Source organism: Schistocerca nitens, chromosome 8 (genome assembly GCF_023898315.1).
Source record: "Schistocerca nitens isolate TAMUIC-IGC-003100 chromosome 8, iqSchNite1.1, whole genome shotgun sequence".
Lineage (NCBI taxonomy): Eukaryota > Metazoa > Arthropoda > Insecta > Orthoptera > Acrididae > Schistocerca > Schistocerca nitens.
This window is the reverse complement of record NC_064621.1, coordinates 486581898-486602068: the sequence shown is the minus strand read 5'-3', so window position 1 is coordinate 486602068 and position 20171 is coordinate 486581898. Positions and strand designations below refer to the sequence as shown.

Genomic DNA, 20171 nt, shown 5'->3' with positions numbered 1-20171 from the left:
AAAAACGTCGTGCAAAATGTTTTAAAACTGATCCATGAACAATTCTCACTTTTTTCCACTATCGCCTCCATTTATCCGAGGAATTAAGACTCATTTCCTCTAGCGATTCCCGCTTCATTACGGGGAGATGGTCTGCCACTTCCTTCTTCGTCATTCAGATTTTTTGACGACACTAGAAGTGTCTACTCCACCTAACCGTTGTCTCATATGATACTTCGTTGTCGCACAGTTTTGCCGAATGACTGAGAAATGTGGAAAAGGCGATTTGGAGGCAGCAGGATTTGTCGGATACTTGCGAATATCACCCTTACTAGGCACTTTCGGCACCGATCCTTCGAAAAGAGGAAAAGCATGAGAGGTGGCACAAGCCCCCTCTCATATTTCTATCTTACTCTGAGTAATTCGATTTTCCTCTCTAATTGCATGCGGTGACAAGTTGCTATTCCTTCACACGCGGACTTCCCACGCAGCGTCTCTCGTCACCCGGGTGGTCCGGTGACAGGCGGGCTCTGCTGATCTTGAAAGGGTTAAGCCGACGGGTGTGAGGGAGTCGAGTGAATGCTTTCCAGACGCCGACATTGTCAAAATAGCGGCGGAGACGCGCCCGCAGGGGCCTGAAGGAGCGGCTGGGCTAGAGATTCCGTTACTTCGCAGAAACTTAGCGAAAACACTTTCTGGCGGGCTGCCAGCGAGGCGTGGGAATGACTTGTGTCCCCAGGCAGTCTTGGCGGGCAAATTCCCGCGTTTTCTGCAAAATCGTAACTGTGATTGGCTTGCTCAGGGCATAGCTCCATGACGTAGCAAAATCAGAGCACAAATTGGCGCCAAGAATCTCCATTGGTGGAATGGTAGTGCTTCGGCAATAGAGTGGAATTTTCCGCCGGTTTTCGAGTTGCTGATTGGAACGTTTAACCATGGCCACTGTCGTGGGGGCGGGAATGTTCTGTGTTCGGTTTGTACAGGTGCCCTGGTGGGGGTCGGCTCTTGGCTTTTGGTCGGAGTAGGTTACAAGACTGCTCTGGACAGCCTGCCTTCCGTTGGCTGTCTAATATACTTTTATTTGATTGTAACTGTTTAACGAAGTTGCTGAAGTTTCGACTTCAACGTAACTTTCCAAGTACAGTTGGCAATTGAGCGTTCTGCGTACAAGCGGCCTATGTTGTCTGTCTTGGGCAGTTTTGGCTAAAGTTGACTGTAACGGAGTTGCTGTGTGACTTCGCTTGTTAAAATCAATCACTGTACCGTCAGTGATTGTGTGGCAAGCCTTCTTCGTCTCCCTCAGAGGCGCATTTGTATTGATAGGAAGTCTTTAGTCTGGAACAACCAGACCAGGACAATTTGTTTCGGGCTATACCCGCGACATTATCATCACCACGACGGGACGTCGAAGCAACCAGCCATCGCTTCCGGTACGCCAGATCGTGTCCTTGCAGATAAGAAGACAGCTTGGTAATGTATGTCCGCAGCACCGGCAGACTAAGGAATTTGCACTATGATAATCTGAGCTCAGCAGAGCGCGCCTGTTCGTCGTTTCTAACTTTGTTCTGTCTTGGGTGTTCATTGTCTGTGTTATCACTACCGTAGCAGCAATTAATGTTGAGTTGGCTGGGTGTTTCTCTTAAGATTTGAGTTGCAAGGAATTGGCTCCACATACCATTTCGTCATAAATGTCACAATCTAGTTTATGGACAACTTCACCTTCACAGCATTTATTTGAGTATCCAATTTGATCCAATTTGATGTATTGTAAATGTTTCATGTGTTTTGTTTATGATTTTGAGTTTAGTCATAATAAATCAAGTTGTTATTTTGGACAGAACTTTCATTCTGTTAATCGGTAGAGCAACCCTTTCATTTCTCACTACATTACTGAAACTTTCCTTTATTTAATTAATGTCTATCAAATTAAATTATTGCAGGTGACGAACTCTTTTCTACTCCACTTGCAGGGTCGATTACAGTCAGTTCGCATTTCTTCTTAATCCATGTGCAACAGCAAAAGTAGGAGTTAGAAAGGGGGGGCTTAGAGCATCATTTCCATATGAAGATTCGAGAAGAATTTAGTGTTAAATACACTGCTAGCCCCGGCACCTCGCAAGCATTCTTCGAACAGGCAGTGTCCGCAAATTCCCGCTTCCAAGCTATCGTGTCCGAATACTTCCCAACACCGCCGATACATAAGAGCTTCCACATGTTCAATATTTCTTAACAATATACTGTTGTGAGTCCCTCAATGTACAGAAACCACCATCTCGCCCTCAATAGTTATTTCCGTATTTTCATTTGGCAACGCGGTTTGAAGAATCTAAGGCGTCGAAGAATGATTAAGCATTTGCTGCTATTTTATTAACTATGACTGTCAAAAAGCAATAAAAATGGGCACTTGAATAAATGACAAAAAAGATCCACGTACTCTCTGTTAATTTTATCACACAAATCCGACAACTTCTGTGGCTTATGAAAAGTTATTAACGAGGTCATTACACAGAACAGAGAAAGAAAACATAGTGATTGGAGGGGAAATTGCAGTTGCAAAAAGGTTAGAAGTAAGTGGAATTCATGGTGACGGGAAGGTCTTAAGTGATGTTTACTTTTGTAATATCAGCACATGTCAGCAGTACAATTGTCATAAAACCCTGCAAACCGATTACATCAGTTGTGCAATAACTAAAGAAAAGTAAAGAAACATTTTTTTGTGTTTTGTCCTTGTTATTTCGTGTAGCAAGAAGCAATATGCAAATATAAACAGCCAGCCGTTGTGGCCGAGCGGTTCTAGGCGCTTCAGTCTGGAGCCACGCGACCGCTGCGCTCGCAGGTTCGAATCCTGCCTCGGGCATGGATGTGTGTGATGTCCTTAGGTTAGTTAGGTTTAAGTAGTTGTAAGTTCTAGGGGACTGATGACCTTAGATGTTAAGTCCCATAGTGCTCAGAGTCATTTGAACCATTTAAATATAAACAAATAGTGATAAAAGTCTTCGTACGGGGTGCACATTAATAAAATCGACGAACTGCACGGATGGATTGCTGGAAATTGTGGAAAAAAAAAGTCGATGAACATGTGTCCGGAAATGGACGGTGTACCGCATCAACAAAAAATCGTCCCAGAACGCAGGACAGAGCTGTATCGCATCCACGTCATAACAGGTGTTCAAAGTGGATGCAACGCACGCGTTCACACGCCGTGTCATTGAGTACCGCACTCTTTCGCACGTTCCGGCCCTCCTCCGAATAGCGCAACAGGCGTCGTGAACACGCTGTTGAAGAGTCTGCACATCAGGAAACGGTTCATTACACACAGCGCTTCATAGATGCCCCTATAAGTAAAAATCCATTGGGTTAAGTTCGATGATCAAGCAGGCCATGCTACAGGTCATCTGCGTCCTATCCAACGTCTGGGGGAGATATTATTGTGGGGTTGGCGAACTATGATGCGAAAGTGGAATGGCGCTCCGCGTCATGCAGAAAGCACATAACCTGTTGTACTGTAAAAAGCACATTCTCAAGCACCCCAGGCAGAACATCCTGCGGGGAGTCCGGGTACGTTTCTCCGTCGAGGCATTGTGGAATAATAACTGGTCCAAGTATGTGGTCGCCGAGAATCCCTGCCAACACATTGATGCTGAACCAATGCTGATGAGACGCCTCAACGATTCTCTAGCCCATAGATGACGATTATGCACATTGACCGTGCCACTTTTGGTAATGGTTATTTCGTCGGTAAAGAGGACCGATGACAGATATCCCATAATTGTGATAGTCTGGCGCAAAAACTATCAACAGAATCCTTCCCGTAAAGGGTAATCCTTGCACACGTTGGCGGCCCACTTGCCTGGAGCTTGTACTGGACTTAGTCTTAATATCCTGTAGAAGAATGTTCTCCAAATCTGGTGTACGCACCGTTGCCGCCTCGCTGCACGTTCATCTGTCTGCTAGGACCCATCATCACACAAATACCCAAAAAGGACTTGAACTGTTGTGGGATGCAATTGGTGTGTGTGAGGGTACTTGGTTTGGTACAGCCGTCTCGCCTCTCGACCGTTTCCATCTGCTTGGCCGTACACAAACACCATCTCGGCTTGTTCCCGACATATATACCGGATCATTCTGCTGCTTACAGTACGATGCGTCAATCATACTGCCTGCAGCACACAAGGAATACATGGCACTTGGTCAGAGGAATTGTCATTCGTCAGCTCCGTCTACCCGGCAACTATGTCTTTCCACACACTTGTTCATAGGACCTTTTTTCCTCTAACTCCAGTCAGGAATCCTTCCCTGCAGTTGTCGGTTTTATTAATGTTAATACTGTATATAGATTTTGAGTTTGATCAGCTTGTAACTAAATAATGCTACAGCAAGATGTCCAGATTCTTACAGACTACTATTTACTGTTTAAATACGAAGTACTGTCAGAACTGAAACCAGTTTCTCGCAGCTGCCATGTGAAATTCTCCAGTGATTTAAATCGACAAGCTAAAACTGTGTTTTACTACATTGAAACTGGTACACCTGCCTAATATGGTGTAGGGTCCACGCGAGCACGCAGAAGTGCCGCAACACGATGTGGTTTGGGCTCGACTAATGTCTGAAGTACTGCTGGAGGGAAGTATCACCAGCAATCCTGCAGGGCTGTCCATAAACCCGTAAGAGAACGAGGAGGCGGAGATCTCTTCTGAACAGCACGTTGTAAGGCATCCCAGACATGCTCAATAATGTTCATGTCTGGGGAGTCTGGTGGCCAGCCATAAGTGTTTAAACTCAGAAGAGTGTTCCTGGTGTTCCTGGAGCCACTTGTAGCAATTTTTTAAGTGGGGTCGGGAGGGGGGGGGGTCGCGTTGTCCTGCTGGAATTGCCCAAGTCCATGGGGATGCACCATGGACATGACTGGGGCAGGTAATCAGACAGGATGCTTACGTATGTGTCACCGTCAGAATCGTGTCTAGACGTATCAGGGGTCCTATATCACTCCAACAGCACACGACCCACACCATTACAGAGCCTCCACCAGTTTGAACAGTCTCCTGCCGACATCCAGCGTCCATCCACTCGATACAATTTGAAACGAGATCCGTCCGACCAGGCAAGATGTTTCGAAGCACCAACAGTCCAATCTTGGAGTTGACGGGGCCAGGCAAGGCGTAAAGCTTTGCGTCGTGCAGTCATTAAGGATACACGAGTAGGACCTCGGTTCCGAAAGCAAATGTCGGTGATGTTTCGTTGAATGGTTCGCACGCTGATATTTGTTGATGGTCCAGCAATGAAATCTGCAGCAACTTGCGGAAGGGCTGCACTTCTGTCACGTTGAACCATTCTCTTCAGTCTTCGTTGGTTCCGTTCTTGCAGGATCTTTATCCGGCCTCAGCGATGTCGGAGATTTGATGTTTTACCGGATTCCTGATGTTCACGGTACACTCGTGAAACGGTCGTACAGGAAAACCCCCACTTCATCTCTACCTCGGAGATGCTGTGTCCTATCGCTCGTGCGCCGAGTGTAACACCACGTTCAAACTCACTTACATCTTGATAACCTGCCATTGTAGCAGCAGTAACCAATGTAACAACTACGCCAGACACTTGTCTTATATAGGCGTTGCGGACCGCAGCGCCGTATTCTGCCTGTTTCCATGTCTCTGTATTTGAATACGCATGCGTATACTAGTTGCTTTGGCGCTTCAGTGTATATAAAATGAAAAAAAAAAAATGTGCCAGAGAATAATTTATTAACGAAATTCTGTTAAATATAACTACTATGAAACTAGTCTTTATGAAGAGCTCGTAAAAATGGTTGATGACAGACGTTCTCTTGTAGCAAACGACAGGTAAATTGAACCAAAGAAAAATATAGCTTCCTATTTAAGAGCTTCAGAAAACAGTTCTGCTACATTCTTGCAGACAGGAGGCCCGAGTGCGGAAACAAACATTCTTTCTGTTGTACCGGCGAAATGTTGTCCAGCGGCCTAGAGATGGTGCACGGGACAGGGTGCCCATCCTTTCGGCCCAGGTAAATCCTTACGTGAGCCTACGATATAAGCGATTCTCCTATGTCAGTGGCGGTAGTGGTGGTAAGTTCCTATGGGACCAAAATGCTGACGTCTTCGGCCCCTAGGCTTACACACTACTTAATCTAACTTAAACTACCTTACGCTAAGGTCAACACACACACGGATGCCCGAGGGACGAGTCGAACCTCCGACAGGGGGGGGGGGGGAGGGGGGAGCCGCGAGAACCGTGGCAAGGCGTCCCTGATCATGCGGCTACCCTGTGCGGCCTCCTATGTCAGTGAGCAAAACCCCTACGTCAGGAAGTCTCCATGTCTGCATATCTCTGGACACCATTCCACCAACTCAGAATGGATTGCTACAGCGTTTATGCGCTTCAAATGCAGGAAACGACCGCATGACACACTCTGTCGTTTCACGGCACAGGTCTGGTCACCAGCTTTGTACGAAGATGTGGCCTGCCGGGCATCATCCGTACGCTGATGACAATGTGGGCTGAGCTGTATTAAGTTACATTTAGCGGAGTGAGAGGGAGAAAGTCTAGAACGCTTAGCACAGGTGATTTTGGAATGGAGAGGAAAAGTTGTTGGCTTCTTAGAAAATGAATAAGAGCGCAAATAGTTAAGGGTTCAAGTTAAGAACAATTTGTTTCCTAATAGTTCACCCTTAATTGGAGAGGTGCCTCACGCTGGCTTCATATTTTTGTAAATGAATGAGCACACCCCACGACTCTACATGTTAGTCCTTTCTGGCAGTTCCCACTTCCTTAGTTCCACCTCGCTCTGCTTTTAACCCGTTCCGACATACACAGTCAAATACTGGAACCACAATGAGAGACAATTGCAAGACAGCGCTTATCCCCTTTTATAGTCTGACACACAGAAAATATCAACTATTACTCGTGTAGAATCAAACTCTACACAGTTTGTTCTTCATTAAAAGGCAGAAAACCCAAGAAAATAACTATTGCTGGATGCTTATTGGAAATAATTTTTTCATAATGCGGGGCCACAGTCACAATATTTCTTTAAAGTCAGTACCGCCATTACTGTCGTTTATTTACAGTGCTACATTTACACTTACACTATCATGATTTCGGCTTCAAAGTGCCATTATCAGGTGTTTTAAGTGTTATAAACTGCCTAAGATGGCATACTGTCATTTTAAAGTACACTATTAGACACCTTGTCTAGGAGTCGATATTTCTGGCAGAGCCTACTGCTTTGTTTCATTACTGGGTACACCATCTTTTGAGTCAGCGCCGCCCCCTGTGACCGAGTGGTTCTAGGCGCTTCAGTTCCGAACCGCGCTGCTGCTACGGTCGCAGGTTCGAATCCTGCCTGTCCTTAGGTTAGTCAGGTTTAAGTAGTTCTAAGTTCTAGGGGACTGATGACCTCATATGTTAAGTCCCGTAGTGCTCAGAGCCATTTGAACCATTGGAACATCTGCGCAGACGTCGTTCACTTCTGTCGTCTATAGCCAGTGCTGCGTCACAGCTGCCTTGGCGCCATTTTACCACGCACAGTATATAATTTAACCACGGCGACACGTGAGCATTTTCCAGTCTTAGCCGTATAGGAAATGCTTCCACCGTTGGCCCGAAAGCCGATGATGATGATGATGCCATCTTGGACGTCAGACAAATGACTACATTTCCGCATTACGACAACGACTGCGTCGTTTTCCGCATCTCCTGTCCTTTGACAGTGCTGCCACCTGCTGTCTCTGAGTGGTTATTGCATACCGATGTCGAAGATAGGCGATGGTTACATCAATGTGACTGGACCGTGAAATTAACTAACATACGCTACTGGCCATTATAATTGCTACACGACGGAGATGACGTGCTACAGACGCGAAATTTAACCGACAGGAAGAAGATGCTGTGATATGCAAATGATTAGCTTTTCAGAGCATTCAAACAAGCTTGGCGCCGGTGGCGACACCTACAACGTGCTGACATGAGCAAAGTTTCCAACCGATTTCTCATACACAAACAGCAGTTGACCGGCGTTGCCTGGTGAAACGTCGTTGTGATGCCTCGTGTAAGGAGGAGAAATGCGTACCATCACGTTTCCGACTTTGATAAAGGTCGGATTGTAGCCTATCGCGATTGCGGTTTATCGTATCGTGACATTGCTGCTCGCGTTGGTCGAGATCCAATGACTGTTAGCAAAATATGGAATCGGTGGGATCAGGAGGGTTGTACGGAACGCCGATCTGGATCCCAACGGCCTCGTATCACTAGCAGTCGCGATGACAGGCATCTTATCCACATGGCTGTAACGGATCGTGCAGCCACGTCTCGATCCCTGAGTCAACAGATGGGGACGTTTGCTAGACAACAACCATTGCACGAACAGTTAGACGACGTTTGCAGCAGCATGGACTGTCAGCTCGGAGACCATGGCTGCGGTTACCCTTGACGCTGCATCACAGACAGGAGCTCCTGCGATGGTGTACTCAACGACGAACCTGGGTGCGCGAATGGCAAAACGTCATTTTTTCGGATGAATCCAGGTTCTGTTTACAGCATCATGATGGTCGCAACCGTGTTTGGCGACATCGTGGTCAACGCACATTGGAAGCGTGTATTCGTAATCGCCATACTGGCGTATCACCAGGCGTGATGGTATGGGGTGACATTGGTTACACGTCTCGGTCACCTCTTGTTCGCATTGACGGCACTTTGAACAGTGGACGTTACATTTCAGATGAGTTACGACCCGTGGCTCTACCCTTCATTCGATCCCTGCGAAACCCTACATTTCAGCAGGATAATGCACGACCGCATGTTGCAGGTCCTGTACGGGCCTTTCTGGATACAGAAAATGTTCGACTACTGCCCTGGCCAGCACATTCTCCAGATCTCTCACCAATTGAAAACGTCTGGTCAATGGTGGCCGAGCAACTGGCTCGTCAGAATACTCCAGTCACTACTGTTGATGAACTGTGATATAGCGTCGAAGTTGCATGGGCAGCTGTACGTGTACACGCGATCCAAGCTCTGTTTGACTCAATGCCCAGGCGTATGAAGGCCGTTATTACGGCCAGAGGCGGTTCTGGGTACCGATTTCTCAGGATCTATGCACCCAAATTGCGTGAAATTGTACTTACATGTCAGTTCTAGCATAATATATTTGTCCAATGAATACCCGTTTTCTGATCTGCATTTCTTCTTGGTGTAGCAATTTTAATGGCCAGTAGTGTAATTTTTCGGACTGATAATTAAAATTTTGTGACTACCCCTCGCACGGTGGAACGTGTGAAACGACGCAGGTGGAGTGAGTGATGTTGATAGAGGATAGGCAGGGGACTGAGCGGAGGCGAGGGTGGCGGCGTAGTCGCCGGACGACGCAGTGTCTGCCGTAGCAGGCCGGTGTCCGCTGGCGGCCAGGAATAGCTGTGGCTGTGGCGGGGAGGGGCGCGCGCCGTGACGTCACGGCTCTCGGTGGCTGCTGCGGCGGCGGCGGCGGCGGCGGCGGCGGCGTCGCGGCGACGCGCAGATCGCGCCCGTTGGTCGTCCAGCGCGCACCGCCGAAATACGACCATGACTAACGGAAGATTTGCTGGCGTCACGTGCCGCGGAGACGGCGTGCGGCCGCGCGCAGCCCCCAGTCTCGCGCTGTAGGCGTCGCGTCACCTGCCGTCGCGTCGCAGTCGCAGTCGCAGTCGCGGCCGCCGTCGGTTCCCCGTGCCCGTGATTCCCCCGAGTGCGCGAGCAGCTCTTCAGCGGACCGTCTGTGTTGCTCTTCCAAGTTCCTGCCTCTTCGCTGCTGCGGACCGGATTTCCCGTCGCGGTGAGTTCCGAGTGTGTCGTGACTGCCAGTCACTGAGACTACGCACTTTTCCTTCATAACATTCACTTCCGTTAATCGTACCCACAGATTACTGCGTAGATTGAACACCTTGTTTATTCCGGAGCACATCTCATTGAATTGCCATTAACAGCGAGCACTGCGCAGAACAGAACTGTTTAGAAACTTAGCTGTTCCAGTCTTTAGCCTGCAGATAACAAAACTCCAAGATCACTGGTAGACGTACAGGGTAAACCTAACTCCACCGACAAAACTTCGGAGGCTGTTCAATGATATTTTCTGAGTATTTTGGTGGATCTTTACAAAGTAAGAAGGTAACCGTAATCTGAAATGCTAACATAGCCTCTTCGATGTAGGGCCACAACACCGTTAGTAATACAGGGTGTTCGAAAATTCCCGTTACAAACTTCTAGGACTTGTAGAGGGAAGTTAGTACATAATGTTTTGATTAGGAACTAATGTCCAAGAAACGTACCGTTTCCGTTCTAGGACGGTTTCAGCTCAGATGTGCAACGCGTCCGCTTCTGCTGACAGACGAAGAAAAGTCTCAGAGTTGCTTGTGCTGGTACGCAATAGGGTAGACAGGATGACGTATAGAACGTAAGTTAACAACTTTGGTGGTTACTACACCGAGCCTCTGTTGTAACACCCCAGTACTGTTCTTTACGTACGATATGCTGGGTTCTTTTCGTTTTAGAATAATGCAAACACGTAATGTTTAAGTGTTAATACAAACAAATGTGCTTAAGTGATAAACGGGTGTTTCGTTATGTTCATTTTAGAATTGTTACATTATGACAGTAGTGCGTCACATCTAATTCAATTCCTCAAGCAGAAGCGGATGAGTTAAACATCTTACCTGAAACAGTCGTAAAAAAGAAACGATATGCTTTCGGACACGGATTCCTCTTTAGAATATTATGTACTCACTCAAGTCCTAGAAGCTTGTAACGGGAGTCTCGGAACTCCCTGTACACAAATTTTTCGTTTCGATCGCAAAGTACTTTTGTTAACGTAAGAGAGGCTTCAATACCTTGGGCCTGTATTACACTATCAAATTTCTTTGACAAAGTTGATTCATCCAATGTATTTGACGTAATATAATAGATAACTTTTGTCAAATGTTGTTTTTTGTCAAATTTATTTGATCAAATCTAGTGCCTCGTCTTCTCGCTTTAGAGTTGATCAAAGAAAGCGATCTCCTTCTGTTTACTGGAAGGATAAATCTCAGCTCCTGTATATAAACGTGGATACTGTATTTCTGAAGTGAGTGTTCTGCTTCGTTATATGAGGAGCGACTTTCTTGATCACGTACTAAAATGTTCACTCGTCCATTCGGAGGTGATTTTCATACGATTTGAAGGTCCTCGGCTTAAAGCTCCTGTAACAAGTTTTGTTGAATGCTTTTATTATATCGCCATGATACCCAGGACTTTACCCAAGTACCTTTCCTTTCTTCCACTCCTCCTCCGAATGTAAACACAATGCAATTATAGTGCACGCAATTGCAGAGCATAGTAACAAGCTTTCGTTGGCCATTCTAAAGGAAGTACCACGAAATGTTTGATGGCAGTGCAATACCGCTTTTAGCGCCACATCAAAGATCTGTGTCAAAGAAATGTGATTAATATTTGATCAAATTTCCTTGTCAAAGAAATTTAATAGTGTAATACCGGCCTTACGCACCAACACAATATTTAAAATGCTTGGGCTACGAATAGAACGTCAATGTAACTTGCCATATCTTAAGTAGCGAACACAGCCATTAACGCGATATTCGTAACCAACCATTGCATATCTGATTATGGTGCATAACCCAATGAAACTGGTCATATCTTAATACAAACATTTCGCGATTGAGACAGAAATTTTTTTATTACGAACTATGATTTATTCGGTTTGTTACCCCAGTTACCTTTCTTTCCACGAAAATATCTTCTGGTCAGTGAAAAAGTCCGTAACACACAATCACCATGAATCACCTACGAGGATGGTTAGATATGTCTGGTAAATTACCATGAAAGAATGGAATGTCTTTGTTGCGCCTTCATAATTGGTAAGCTTGATTATTCCAACGATCGTACAGTTCATTGTTGACAGTCATCTGCATTAGTCAGTGTGCCGACTGCGATTGAAAAGGAGAAAACAGAGTTTCGTGCTGACACTTTCATTTGAAGTGTTGAACTGCCGCACAGATCAAAACAGAACTGAATGAAGTTCATGCGGACTACACACCATCATTGAAGAACATTTCCTTTTGGATAAAGGAATTTAAATGTGGTCAGGCAAGCACCGAGGACGAAGAGCGCTCTGGCCGACCAGTTGAGGTCACCAAAAACCGATATGGTAATGAAAGACCACCGAATAAAAATTCGTGAAATTGCTGAGACTGCGGGCATCTCAACTGAGCGAGTGCATAATATCCTGGTCGGAGAATTGGCTATGAAGAAGCTGTGTGAGAACTGGGTGCCGCGATTGCTCACAGTCGACCAAAAGTGCATCCGGCATAACATACACTCCTGGAAATGGAAAAAAGAACACATTGACACCGGTGTGTCAGACCCACCATACTTGCTCCGGACACTGCGAGAGGGCTGTACAAGCAATGATCACACGCACGGCACAGCGGACACACCAGGAACCGCGGTGTTGGCCGTCGAATGGCGCTAGCTGCGCAGCATTTGTGCACCGCCGCCGTCAGTGTCAGCCACTTTGCCGTGGCATACGGAGCTCCATCGCAGTCTTTAACACTGGTAGCATGCCGCGACAGCGTGGACGTGAACCGTATGTGCAGTTGACGGACTTTGAGCGAGGGCGTATAGTGGGCATGCGGGAGGCCGGGTGGACGTACCGCCGAATTGCTCAACACGTGGGGCGTGAGGTCTCCACAGTACATCGATGTTGTCGCCAGTGGTCGGCGGAAGGTGCACGTGCCCGTCGACCTGGGACCGGACCGCAGCGACGCACGGATGCACGCCAAGACCGTAGGATCCTACGCAGTGCCGTAGGGGACCGCACCGCCACTTCCCAGCAAATTAGGGACACTGTTGCTCCTGGGGTATCAGCGAGGACTATTCACAACCGTCTCCATGAAGCTGGGCTACGGTCCCGCACACCGTTAGGCCGTCTTCCGCTCATGCCCCAACATCGTGCAGCCCGCCTCCAGTGGTGTCGCGACAGGCGTGAATGGAGGGACGAATGGAGACGTGTCGTCTTCAGCGATGAGAGTCGCTTCTGCCTTGGTGCCAATGATGGTCGTATGCGTGTTTGGCGCCGTGCAGGTGAGCGCCACAATCAGGACTGCATACGACCGAGGCACACAGGGCCAACACCCGGCATCATGGTGTTGGGAGCGATCTCCTACACTGGCCGTACACCACTGGTGATCGTCGAGGGGACACTGAATAGTGCACGGTACATCCAAACCGTCATCGAACCCATCGTTCTACCATTCCTAGACCGGCAGAGGAACTTGCTGTTCCAACAGGACAATGCACGTCCGCATGTATCCCGTGCCACCCAACGTGCTCTAGAAGGTGTAAGTCAACTACCCTGGCCAGCAAGATCTCCGGATCTGTCCCCCATTGAGCATGTTTGGGACTGGATGAAGCGTCGTCTCACGCAGTCTGCACGTCCAGCACGAACGCTGGTCCAACTGAGGCGCCAGGTGGAAATGGCATGGCAAGCCGTTCCACAGGACTACATCCAGCATCTCTACGATCGTCTCCATGGGAGAATAGCAGCCTGCATTGCTGCGAAAGGTGGATATACACTGTACTAGTGCCGACATTGTGCATGCTCTGTTGCCTGTGTCTATGTGCCTGTGGTTCTGTCAGTGTGATCATGTGATGTATCTGACCCCAGGAATGTGTCAATAAAGTTTCCCCTTCCTGGGACAATGAATTCACGGTGTTCTTATTTCAATTTCCAGGAGTGTATCAACGCAACATCTGGTGATGTTTAATCGCAATCCGCAAGACTTTTTCTGCCGATTTGTGACTGTTAATTAAACCTGGATCCATCATTACCCTCCAGAGTCAGAACGACAGTCAAAACAACGGACAAAGGCTGGTGAAAGTGCGTCGAAGAAGGCAAAGACCATTTTGTTTGCTTGTAAGATGATGGCCATTGTTTTTTTCGGGGGGGGGGGGGGGGATTCCCGAGTAATAATCCACATAGATTATTTGGAAAAGGGCAGCGTCGTAACAGGTTCGTATTATGCTTCATTGTCAGATTATTTGAAACTTGCGTTGCTGAAAAAAGACCAAGATTAGTACACAAAAATGTGCTCTTTCATCCGGATAATGCACCGTATAGTCGACACATCAGTCATCACAATGGCGAAAGTGCTCTACAGGGGCTTAGAGGTGGTTCCTCATCCACACTATTCACCAGACTTAACCTCAATTGACTTCTTCCCCCTAACTTGAAACTGGATTGCTGGGAAGAAATGTTCATTCAGTGAGGGAGTGATAGTTACAGTCAACTAGTATTCTGCAGAGTTATACAGAACCTATTTTTCTGATGGCGTGAAAAAGCTGGAAGAGCGTTGGACCAAGTATATATCCCTCAAAGGAGACTATGTCGAGAAATAAGGTGAATTGTTTACGAAACAAATATTTTTCTTACTTTTTTACCAGACTTATCAAACCATCCCCGTGTGTACGGATGCAAAAGTGGTTGCCGTCGTTGCAGCGACAAAAATGGCTCTGCGCACTATGGGACTTAATATCTGAGGACATCAGTCCCCTGGACTTGGAACTACTTAAACCTGACTAACCTAAGGACATCACAGATATCCATGCCCGAGACAGGCTTCGAACCTGCGACCGTAGCGGTCGCGGGGTTCCGGACTGAAGCGCCTGCTACCGCTCGGTCACAGCGGCCGGCAGTTGCGGCGACAGCTCAGCATAGCTTGAATGCCAAGAGTGAAGTGGGCCCTCCTGTTGTCAACAAGTACCGCGAGTGAATGAAATAAATTTGTTTCGAGATAAGACAGACGACGCTAACTGTCAATATTTACAGTGTTGTTCAGATATTTGCAGTGCAATGCGCGTACGACAATAAATGAGAGTAGGAAATCAAACGAAATGTAATTTCTATGTGGTGAGCCCAATGATCATTTCTACGAATATACTTTGCATTTTTGTCGCTATAGCTCCGGTTCCGCCTTCAGATATAATGTATTACGTTATAACTTTATAATGAAAACAAAAATTCTTCAAATGAATTGATTACTTTTCCCTTGAGTCGCCATACAAGGGTGAAGTTATCAGAGTGCTTGGCCACAAAGTGCAGGGAAACAAAGGCAAATTCACTAATGGGTATACTTTTTTGCCGGGTTCAAATGTCACACCTATCGCTGTTTGTGAGCGGTGCGTTCAACTTCTGTCTGGAGCGAGCAACGCAGGACCCAGCGTGGTACCATTAAGAGCGGAACGGAGCTAGGAGAAGGAATAGGGGACGAATAAGGACGGGAAATATGGCCTTTTATCTGTGTGGCGAATAACGTAATGTTTTCTACTTGAAATCTGAGACTGCTGTCTGTCTGTCTTCGCTGCTGAGAAGACTGGAGTGCCTAAGACTCGTGTTGTAGATACTCTCTTTATGGTGCGCAGCTCACTATAATCTGCAAAGTATTACCGTAAGCAAAGTCTGACGCACTCACATTTATAATGAAAACAAAAGTTCTTCAAATGAATTGATTACTTTCCCCTTGAGTCGCCATACAGGGGTGAATTTATCATCAGAGTGGTGCTTGGCCACAAAGTACAGGGAAACAAGGCAAATTCACTAATGTATGCATTGCAGAGAGACGAGCATCAAGATCGAATAATTTTTTCTTCGTCATCAACGTCCAGTCGACGGTTATGTTGCTAGGGTAGCAAAATTCCTTTACAAAGATCGAAAAATAAATCATGTATTAAGTACGAGTTCTAAATAGCTCACTTGAGCAAATTACAAAAGATTCTCCAAGCAATAAGATATGAAATGTTTCGTTTCGAGAATAACGTCGTAAAGAGATTTTTGCGTTGCATTACCAGAAGACTAAATTTCCTCCTGTTCAGAAATCGGAAGGAGCGATCTGACCTTATACGCCGTCTAAGGTGCATCTTCAATGATCAGAACATGTCCAGCTAACGTAAACAGATGGTCTACTGCGCATTTTATTGTGCACTGTGATTTTTGTGACGTAACAGTCATCTGTGCGCGCTACATATGTGGCCATGACTATGTGCACAGGGTGGTTTTTGATTTTAAAAGTTTTATGTATGACAAACCTTTCTGTAATGGGCTACTTTTTATCCACTTGACTTGAGGTTGCAACACAAAATGAAAATGAACCAAGTCTCTCGAAACCGGTTGTTGTAAATGTAGTAGTATTTATGCGATCTCAGTTTTAGAAAATTTTACCAGTACCAGGTTAATCTACCCTTGTAGCAACTAACAAATCACTGTGTTGCTACTGAATATGTTGGACGAGCATTAATCGATATGTCTAGATGCAACGTTTCCTAGGCCATTCCTTCTATTAGAACCAACTAACAGGGAGCACACATTCGTGTTGTTATCTTGGAAGCAAAACGAAACGAGCTTTATATTTAGCGTTTAGGGTTCTACGTACATGTGTATTATTAGTAATGGAAGAAGACTGATTTGTTTCCCGATGTAATGGGAGAAGGAAACGAAATCAGTCGATAAAATCATTAGAAGGAACTACGTAGTATGTCTCTCGACGATTTTTCGTATGAAAGAATGCCTCGCAACACTACACTTTATTAACCAGGCTCAAGAATGAAAAGGGAGAATAATTTGCTGTCATGTGAAGAAACACATGGGGCAAGATAATATGTTTTTGACTGTTACGGTTTGAAAATACATCGGCATCACCAGCACAGATAACACGAAAGAAATTTCTAAAAGTTTAATTTTATTAATCTTACAAAGTTCTTCGAGTCTAACAGAGTGAAGTAGTGAATTTAAAAAGAAAGGACCAAAAATTACCGCTAAATTGTGAAAAAAAGATAGATGGCGCAGTACCTTTTTTTTAATACAAATAATGCTGAATGTGTATGTAAGTGAAGTGACGCATGGAGAAAGTCTTTCACGAGAGAGTTGCAGGAAATAAAATGAACGTTGCTTTCGTAGTATTGTGGCCAGAGTAGCAGTTTTAGTTGTCAGATTTTCAAGTTTCCATTCCCGGTGAATCCTTAAGTAGCTCCTTCCCTTTTATCAATCATGGGCTTGCAACTCATTGTAGTGGAGGAAAGACGAAGGTGTTGCGGCAAATCACACTAAACGTTAGAGGACATCTTTTTACTGTGTAGAGAAAATTTGCCACGATGGACTTCACAAGTTTGAAGAGTGCGTACTTAACTTTAGCATAATGGAAGTGCGAGAGACGCCATTCTCTTAAACTATCGAATAATGAAGTAGCTATACAAATCATTTCAATCTGAAAACGAACTGTGCGTTTGTTTAACAACCGTGGCTTCTTTCACAAAACGGTGTTAGTCGTGTATCATTACCTCACCACTAATGATGACTAGGGTAAAAATACACGTAGCCAGCTAAATAATGATGATGATAGCACGCTCAGAAGAGTCGCGGCGGCACACCGCCGTAAATCAAGGTGTGAGGCGTGCTTCTTGGAATGGGTACAACGCCCGCTGTGCGACAAACGCGTCTTTCTGCGTATCTGCGCAGCAAATCTGGACCCTCCGGAATCGTGATTCAGCGGAACCGACAGCCGGGCCGCACTGTGTCGCTCAACGCCAACGGAGAGGCGACTCTCCAGCTTAGGAGAGAGCACTGGTCTTCACAGACACTTTGTGGATCAAGTTCACCGAATACCGCCCCTAAGTTAATTATGCTCTAATCTCAGATCTTGAGTGGGCGTAACCAGTCTTTGTTATACCAAAGAGAAAGAGATAAGTCTCAGTTTTATGGAATGTCATCTTCCGAGAACTCGAGGCTATCGAATTACTGGAAGCACTAAAGGGTACTCAAAGACAGCTGTTTCGCAAAATTTTCATTTGCAGAAAACACTTGAAAGTACACGCAGACGCGAAAGAAATTACACAAATTTGTTGCTCTCAGGTTACAGCCCGAATAACGGTTCAAGATTTGTTATCTTGAGTCTATATCTAAATCTCCATTTACACGACACGTTTCACTAGCAGGCGGTCACGGCATGTCTTAATATTTCCTGATACTCTTTTTCCAGTTGCATTCATAAATTAAGTCAGAAATTTTTTTCTGATTTTTGTCGTTACATTTTTGATGAAATATTATATGTGTAAAGGGTAGCTTAACACTTTATTGAGTTCCCTGAACAACTACATAATATTTTGGTTTGGGTTGACCTGGTATCATTTTTTCCATTTTGTTGCCTCATACCAACCTGAAGCCATTTCCTAATATTCGAGATCCACTTAGTAATAGGTCTCACTTTGAAGCTACGGTATCTACACTTTCCCAGCTGCACGAGTAATCTTACGTAATCGTTCTGTTTTGTATCGATTTGTGACCTTACTACTTATTTAATCTGATGTACTGACTCCAAACGATTACCACTGGTTGTGGAATCGACTACAATGGAACTTTCTGAATTATTCATGTTGTTGATCTTGCATTCCAGACACCGTATTACTTGTTAGCTGGTCGTATACGTATCTGTTATAGCTTTATTTTTCCGAATGCGTGCCTTGCTTAACTACATGTATCATAAATTTTAACAAGTTCAAAGATACTTGATTAAATATTCGAGAAGGAACTCGATTCGTTCGACGATTAAGAACTATCCTACAGAATAGGCCAGATAAAAAATGCTGTTGGAATGTAGCACATTTTCTCATCTGCGAAGTAAAAAAGTTTTTCCGTCTAACACATTCAGTGAGAGACAAGTTTGTTGCTACCGTCACTGTAGAATGTTTGACTTTGTTGACGGAGCCACAAGCTCACCTCTGCTTGAACCGCTTCATGACTATCGAAGTGAAGTCCTCGAAGGCATTCTTCAAGTTCTGAAAACAGATGAAATTCGGATGGAGCCGATTGGGAACTGTATGGAGAGTTTTCTATGTAAGTGAACATAAGGCGACGGATTGTTGCAAATGTAGCAGCGCTCGTATCTGTTCTGGCGTTGTGATGCCGGAGAGAGTGCTCCCCATATGTGGATGAACTCTTCGAATTCGTGTTTACACTTTTCTGAGGGTCTCGTAGTACCTTGCGGAGCTTATGGTTGTGCCTTTAAGCATGAATTCCAAATGCAGCACCCCTTGAACATCCAACGATTTTCTGTGAAGAGTTCATCACCCTAATTCTGATGAGTCTCGTCGGTTGCCGTACCCGGTCTTCCACTCTGCACTCTGCCACACACGTTGAGGTTAGCACACAAACAACCCAACTTCGTAAATTACTCATGTCGATATCATAACACCGCACACAGCTTTCATTCTTGTATGGAACTCAACTGCGGTCACTTTTTCTGCTGTTAGAAACTCAATTACAGGACATTGTTTCTCATGCACAGACGTAAGTTACATTAACACGCCGCCATGTTATACGCTACAATTCAGAGCCCACTAGTGGCGAAGGGTTGCAATTCACATCAGCGAGATGGGAATGTCGGCCGAGTAACACACATGACATGTAATACCTCAAACTTATTGAGAACAGAATAAAAAAATCGTATGCATTACTTTTCAGCAAGTCCTCGTACGTAATGCATCTTGTTCCCGATGTAAGAAAGGACGTTTCCTCGAAATCTTATCGTCATAATATTGTGCAATCACGTTACAATTAGTGGGCAGCAATTTTTCAGAACAGAAATCTGGAAACTATTGTAACATTACCTGTCGTCTGTGGTACAATGTAAAGAGATGTAACTACGACGGTAAATTGTTGCATCGAAGAAACCAAGCTACGACAGTGAAATTAAAGTAATGATGTTAGTGAATCTCTTAATATTCACTCTTCAATGCGAGATATTCTTCCCAACGACGGATGACTTCAGCTCGTCGTCATTCTGGAAATGTTTGCCAGGCATTGGTTTCTTCATCTGGCGAAAGTCGAAGAAGTGATTGGGAGCCATGTCAGGAGAATGTGGGAGTTGAGCAAAATTTGATAGCTGAAAAAGCTGAGGCACTGTCGTTGAGCAACCACATTCCCTTTTGCAGATACCCGCTATGCTCAGTCTTGACAGAATCCAGTAACCTCCTTGGAAGGTTATGGTAGTATGTACACTATGTGTTCAAAAGTATCCGGACAACCCCCAAAACATACGTTTTTCATATTAGGTGCATTGTGTTGCCGCCTATTGTCAGGTACTCCATATCAGCGACCTCAGTAGACA

General features: G+C 45.4%; 1 protein-coding gene across 2 annotated transcripts in view; it reads left to right on the top strand.

Moving 5' to 3' along the window:
* LOC126199382 (uncharacterized) overlaps positions 1-20171 on the top strand; it is a 327315-nt gene that overhangs the window by 55566 nt on the left and 251578 nt on the right. The window contains exon 1 of one of the 2 annotated variants that reach the window (XM_049936299.1): positions 9515-9799. The exons of the other annotated variant lie outside the window; for it this stretch is intronic. The gene's annotated coding sequence lies outside the window, so the exon portion shown is untranslated. Of the gene's footprint in view, positions 1-9514; positions 9800-20171 lie in introns of those variants that run through there. 2 annotated transcript variants of the gene reach the window in all.